This window comes from Pipistrellus kuhlii, unplaced genomic scaffold, assembly GCF_014108245.1.
Source record: "Pipistrellus kuhlii isolate mPipKuh1 unplaced genomic scaffold, mPipKuh1.p scaffold_m20_p_3, whole genome shotgun sequence".
Lineage (NCBI taxonomy): Eukaryota > Metazoa > Chordata > Mammalia > Chiroptera > Vespertilionidae > Pipistrellus > Pipistrellus kuhlii.
The window spans coordinates 169,446,360-169,454,013 of NW_023425529.1; positions in this window are offsets into that span (position 1 = coordinate 169,446,360).

The window sequence follows — 7,654 nt, forward strand, 5'->3', positions numbered from 1 at the left end:
ATTAAAGTAAGTTTTTACATTCAATTTTGACCAGTCCCCTGTTTCTTCCACCCCCTACCTAAAACCAATATAATTGCTTCCAACTCAAGTGTCTACACATAATTCAAACCTCTTCCAATCACCAGCCCAAATTCCTATCCATTCCTCAAAGCCTCACTCAAGGCCACTTTCTCTATGAATTCATTTCCTCCTAATTTCCTTTCTCTGAGCCCTGTGCCATACTTCTTTGCCTTTAAATTGGTTACCTATTATAAGAGTGTCCAAATCCTTTCCTTATATTTGATATACTAGAGGCCTAGTGCACAGATTTGTGCACTGGTAGGGCCCCTCGGCTTGGTTTCTGGGGATTAGGCCAAAAACCGGCTCTCCAACATGTCCCGATGGGTCCCATATTGGAGAGGGTTATTCTTGGGAGAAGTACCCTGGAATCAGGCTCCCTTCTCTCTTCTTCCAATATTATGTCACTTTCTCTCTATATCTCTCGCTTCTTTCATTTCACTTTACCTTAACTTTAGCAGTAACTGATGGTTTGTGGGCATTTTGCTGCAAAATGCAATTATTTAGCAAATAGGATTTACTTAGCCTGGAATCTAGTCATGCTAGGACAGGATCCTGCTCAATGTTAGGCCCTTCTGCCCAGGTGGAGTCCTGTGGCACAAGGGAGCGGGTGGCTGGGGGGCCTCCTTCTTCCCACTCAAGCTGCTCCTTCACCCTCTTTCTTCCCCAGAAGTTGCCCACTGGCACTAATGTCCACCCAGAAGGAGAGAAGCTGTAGTCAGTTTCCCAGTCGAGAGAGGCAGTGGGAAAATTTGCTACCTTCACTGGAAATCATTATTAAGCGGATGGGCCAGCATGGGCGTCAAATGTTTGGGCCAGAGTCAGTTGGTCCTGCACATCTCATCATTTAGCTAATTGAGTCGAAAAGTTTCTGTAAGGGCCAGACCCAAGACCTCTGCAATGGGCTAGACACCCAGTGGGAAGCCAGACCTGAGGTGGGGAGCGAATGGGCTAGAGGCTGGGTGCATGGATTTATGCACCAGCGGGGTCCCTCGGTGGGGTCCCTCGGCCTGGCCTGCAGGGATTGGGCCGAAACTGGCTCTCCAACATCACCCTAGAGATCTCAGCTTACGAGAGGGTGGTTCTTGGGTGATGCACCCTGGAATCAGGCTTCCTCATCTCTATGTCACCCGAGAACTGCAGCTGCCAAGTCACAGCAGCTAGGCAACTCCTGCATTGAGTGTCTGCCCCCTAGTGGTCAGAGCGCATCATAGCTACTGGTCTGCTGGTCACTTAGGCTTTTATTTTATATATAGAGATATGCTGGTCATATCTCGTCAACTAGACTACATGCTTCTTGAGAGCAGGAACCATATATTTTCTATTTCATAAAGAACCTAGCACAATGAAAATAACAGATAATTTTGTTGAATGATCTAATTCCTTGTATAACTCATGTTTCTTGATCAGAGTATTGTGAATATTCACTCTCTGGGGCTTGAAATCCATTGAAAAAATTCAGAACAGAGAGGTGTTTGATGTATGATGACATACTTGGTCGTGTTTCTGGTTTATAACTCCATGTGATTTTAGGCAATTTATCTTTCTTTCTGCTACTCCAGCTCTGACCTGTCTGGGCTCCCACAGCCTGAAGTAATGTTACATCATTAATCTGACTTGCATTGAATCTTCTGTGTGCCAGAAAAAGGCATCTACCCATAGTATATTTTCAATCAGGCTTAATACATGTAACACACCCTACAAGCATTATGTATGTTGAAGATAATTATAATTTTAATTGCGTTTGTAAAAGTGTGCTTGGCATTGAACCCGATGAGAGAAGCTTGTAAAACCTCAGAGCAAAGATGATCGCATGGTTAACCTTTGGCCTCATGCTGGTTTCTGCTCAGCTTAATCAGGATTTTTAAATGTATTGATGTGATGAGTAAAGGTGCCCCCCCCCCCTTTTTTTTTTTTTTTTTTGCATTTTCCAGTTTAAAGTGAACAAATACATATAGGAGGCATTCCACATCTATTATACCTTATTCTATTGGTAAATTGCTTTTGCCAAAGAAATCTTTTTCTTTTTATAAAAATGCCTCATTGTCTCTTGGTGTATTAGTTCTTACCTACCCCTTTCTTTATCACAGTGAAATATACATGTAAATTTTAAATTGTTAAATGGTACTTTTGAGCTTACACTAAAAAATAGCAGGGTTTTTTCCCCTCCATACTATTCACTCCTAATTCTTGGTCTCCTGAGGAAACTCCTTTCAACTTTGTAAGCTATTCTTTTATATTTACTTCTGAACCTGTAAGTATTATTTCTATACTACTCCTTATTGGATTATATTTTAAGCTTTAAATAGTCTTCATTGAATGCCTACAAAGGAGGATGAGAACTCAGATTTCTGCAATACTTAACAACACACCCACCCACACACATACAGACACAATGACATGCACATACAATGCAACTACATTTATTCATAAATACCCTATTTCAGTATATTCTTTTCAATGCAGCTTTATCACGTTTTTGTTAGAGTACTGTGGTGTTAATATTACTGAGACATTAATGAAACATCATACACAGTTGAACCAGGTAGGTTATCACAATCACATTTTCTGATAGAATGTTAAGCCCTTCCTTAGATCTCATTATCACATTTAATTTTGCTTAGCTATCTCTGTATCAATCACAAGCTTATCTTCAGAGTCTCTAATGGATTTGAAGATATGCCCTGACTATGTTCAAGCATATCAGGTGTGTTATCTGTTTTATTTTCCTACTGGAGATTTTACTTCTGGAAACTACAGATTTCCTGCTCCAGCTTTAATTGGTTGCTGGCTGAGCTTGAAGCACAGCAGTCCTCTGGGACTTTTGCCAGCATCCGGGGTATTCCCTTCCTTCTTTTGTTTTGAATCTTTGTTTTCTGGATTCCAGATTTATCTTCTAGTTTTATCTCTTGTTTGCATGTACATATCTGTTAGAAGTTTCCTAAGAAAAGAAAAATTCAAGAACTTTTCTGTCTGAAAATGTCTTTTCTGTGTATTGACATTTAGTGATGGCTTGGCTAGTTATAAGATTGCAGATTCTAAATTATTTCCCTTAGCATAGAGATGTACAGTGATATTTTTTCTCAAGTGTTTTATTTACTTATTTTTCTCTTTTTTACTCTGGAAACTTTAAGGACTTTAATAGGATTTCTATTTGAGGTGTTTTGAAGTATCAAGGTAGTATGTCCAATTGTGAATCTTTCATTTTCTTTAATTATTTCATAAGTGTTCTCAATGTATGTCATGCTCTGCCATTCGAGTTGCATTTTATTAAAAAAAATTCCTTTGGTAATTTCATCTTTAATGTTTATTTGTTCTCTCTGAGATTGCTGTTATTTGAATACAAATTTACAAGTTTAATTCTTTAATTTGCTTATACTTTCTTATCTAATTTTTATATATTTTGTTCTAGGTTTTGGAATTTTTTCTCAATTATTAAGTTGAAACCAAATGTTTTTATTTTTAAAGAACCAAAGTATCACACAGATATATATAATTAAAGACTCAACTTTCTTCAATTCCAGTCTTTTTCCTCATTTTATTTATTTTAACTTCATTTGATATATCTTATTCTCACTCATGTTTACATCTTAATGTCCTACATGTAGCCCTAAGTAATTTGTGGTTTATTTTGTATGTTTGAAATTCTTTGCAAATGTTGTAGTATTATACATATTGTTCTGTAACTTTTTTTTTTACCCACTCAACATGTTCTTGTGATGTATATATGTTGATGCATTCACTTTAACAGCTGTAAGGCATCCCATGCATATATTCTATATCCTTTACTTCTGTCTACCTTAGATTACAAACTACCATGGAACACAGATCAAGTCTTTAAAGCTTATTGTATTCCACCAATACTAAGAAGCAGCCTAGTTTTAATTGCCTGAACCCTGGTGTCAAGTAGTTCTGGATGCATATCTAGAATTTTTCATTTACCAGCTGTGTTACTTAGGGCAAGTTACTTAACATTTTAGGTCTTGGATAGTTATTTATAAAATTTTGAATACTAATAGCATTGACCTCATCATTGTGTTAAATAAGTATGCAGATTTCAGTACAGTATTTGATAATATGAATAAGTCAAACAATGAAGCTATTATTTTTTATAATTATTTATAGTAATAAATGGGTAATATGCTATCGTTATAATTAGACTGGACATCATTCCAGACGTCCTTCCTGATGAAGCCAGGGCTGGAGAGAAGCCAACCTGAGTCCCTAATGTCTGTGGGTAGCCTAAGGAAGCAGCCTGGGTCCCTGGTGCCTGTTGGTGGCTGCAAGAGGGAAGTCTGTGTCTTGGATGCCGGCATTCAGGGGAAGGAAGGCCTACTCTTGCATGAATTTTTGTGCATCGGGCCTCTAGTTATATAATAATCAACAACTTACTGACTCATAGAATTTTAGAACTTGTAGATCAACTATTTTAGGATGTTTGAATTATCTTTACAATAGTAGTTTGGTCTCTTATGGATATGTTTAGTGACTTGAAATTCTGAGAATACCCCTGATTTGGACAGTTCTATGATGATGTTTACTATAAGGAAAAAAATTTTTTTAAGTGTCCCTGTAGTTTCTGTGGAATTGGTTCTAGTCCTATCACATGAGACCAGGCAGCCCTTCTCTAATCCCTCTCCCATATGACAGATTTTCAAATATTTGAATACAAATATCAAGTTTCTTGAGTATAATTATATTGAAAATGGAAAAAATAGAACAGAATGAAAAGTTGGGGAACTGGAACATGTCAGTATTGGATGAAGCATCACATATTGAAACATAGAGGTAAAAGTAGATATAAGTACCTTAGAAATTCCTTTCTACTGCTTTCTCCAAATTGAAAAGTTTTCTCGAGACCATCCCTTTGAAGAAATCTTGTAAGTACTGTTGGAAATTTTTGTTACTACCTTTTGGGAACCTGCCTTGGCAGTATTAACCTAAGAGCTACCAAATGGACTGGGAAATAATCTTTATCTTATAAAGAGGGTCTTTATTATAACCTATTATACTTTAAGCCTGAAATGGATACTAATAGAAGGGTATGCTCTGGTTTTACATGGCAATAATGTGGTGTCTGAGCAGTCAAACTTTACTGTGAGGGAGGCTGCCCAGCAGTGTATCCCAATGAAGCTTTCTCTTATCAAGTGAGCTGTTGCCACTCTCACCATGTGACAGTCTCAGGGGTTTATTAACAAAGGCAATTCTGCCCCTACTTCCCCTACTTGAGCTTCTGACTTTTGTTCCAGGTAGTCTGTTCAAAACATACACACCAACAAAATATTTTCAAATGGAACCACTTAATAAAACTATCATCTTAGATTTAAAAAAAAACAAACATTGAGATATAAAGCCTTCTGATTGAGCCATATGCCTTTTACTGCCCCCAAATCTCAGCAGATTCTCAGCCTACTGGGCATCCTTTGAGATTTCAATAGATGGCATGTAGGCTTTGACAAGTTACCATGAGAGGCTAGGACAGGTATTGGAAAACTATGGCTCTCAGGCCAAATTCAGGCTGCTACGTGCTAAGCACATACTAATGAACTAAGAATAGATTTCAGGCCCTGGCCAGGTAGCTCTGTTGTTTGAAGCGTGGACCCCTACACCAAAAAGGTTGCGGGTTTGATTCCTGATCAGGGCACATATCTAGGTTGTAGGTTTGACCCCTGGTTGGGGTTGTGGGAGACAACTGATGTTTCTCTCCCTTCCTTTCTCTCTAAAGTCAATAGACATGTCCTCAGCTGAGGATTTAAAAAAAAAAAAAAAATGAATAGCTTAACCAGCATGGCTCAGTGGTTGAGCATGGACCTATGAACCAGGAGGTCATGGTTTGATTACTGGTTGTGGCATATGCTTGAGTTGCAGGCTTGATCCCAAGTGTGGGGATGCAGCAGGCAACCTATCAATGGTTCCCTCTCATCATTGATGTTTCTATCTCTCCCTCCCTTTCTGAAGTCAATAAAATTTTACAAAAAAAAGTTTTTATTTTTTATTTTTTATTTTTAAAAAAATGTATTTTATTAATTTTTTACAGAGAGGAAGAGAGAGGGATAGAGAGTTAGAAACATCGATGAGAGAGAAACATCGATCAGCTGCCTCTTGTACACCCCCTACTGGGGATGTGCCCGCAACCAAGGTACATACCCTTGACCAGAATCGAACCCGGGACCTGTCAGTCTGCAGACTGAAACTCTATCCACTGAGCCAAAGCAGTTTCAGCAAGTTTTAATTTTTTAAATTGTTGAAAAAAAATGACCCAAAGAAGTGTGAAATTGTGTGATACATAAAAAATTATATCGAATACCATCAAATTTCAGTGTCCATAATAGTTTTATTGCAGCACAGGCTCACTCATTTGTTGATAATTGTGCTGTGACTGTTTTCCTGTTACAGTGGCAGTGCTGAGTAGTTTACACTTTACCCTACCAACAACCTTGCTCATCCCTGAATTAGGGAATGAAGATGGGTAAGTGGGAGGAAACAAAAACCTCAATCTGAAGAAGATTAAAAAAAAAAAAAAAAATCCTAGTGGCATCCTAGGAGGAAAGGACTTACCCCAAAGTAACAAACAGTGTCAACACAGAGAACACTATTTGCTTGTCTTAGTGAAAGCCATGAAGCTTTTTTTTAAGGTTCCTGAAAAGCTACTCCCAGATTTGGGCAGCTCTATGAAAAGGAGCCTCGTTGTAAGGGATTTAAAAGTCTCCCTGTAGTTTCTGCAGAATTGGTCCTAGTTCTCCTATGTGAGACCAGACTGCCCTTGTCTAATCTGTCTTCAATATGACAGAGTTTCAAATATTTGAAGATAAATAATAAGTCCCTCTGAGTCTAATTGTATTGAAAATGGGGGTAAATAGGAAAGAAACAAAAGGAGGGGAATTTGTACTTGTCAGTGATGGATGGAACCTCACACACTGAAAAAGACTTTTTTTTTTTTTCACCCTTAACCTCTGGGCTCACCATTAAAAAAAAAAAAGTTATCAATTTCAGTGCTGGAAACCAAATTCAGTTTCACTAAAAAAGAGATGTTGACAGGAAGTCAGGAAGGCTGGTCAACAACCTTAATTGTTCTAACCTTTACTTGAGATATTGTTAGCTAAAGCAGAATCTACCTTGTTTGTCCCGCGGGAGTTTCTGTTATTTCCTGCCTAAGGGCTACATGTAAATTTCTGTTTATGTTGCCTAAAATGTTTCCCCCAAAGCTTCAATAGAAGGAAATGGCAGGGCCAGAGCAGTAGTAGTTCTTCCACTAGAGTTGGACTACCGCCTGGCCCCCATATCACCAAATTGAATTTCTTCAAGTCTCTTTTCATTTGTGTGCGGCCCTTCTCCAGAACCTGAACCCTGAATTGGAACACTTTCTATGCGGGCTGTGAAAGAGAGTCCTACATTTCAGGATTGGCAATGGCTTAGATTTAGACAAGAATGGAGATAGTAGGAGGGGCCAAGCAACTTCTGTCTTCCCCTAGTGACTTCAGATTTTGAGTTACTGATGTTGATGATAAAGAAGGAAAACAGACCTGCCAATTCCTGGAGTAACAGAAGGAGTAAAGCAGACAGCAGTGACTTGAAAAGTTGTTGAGAGCTGATGCAC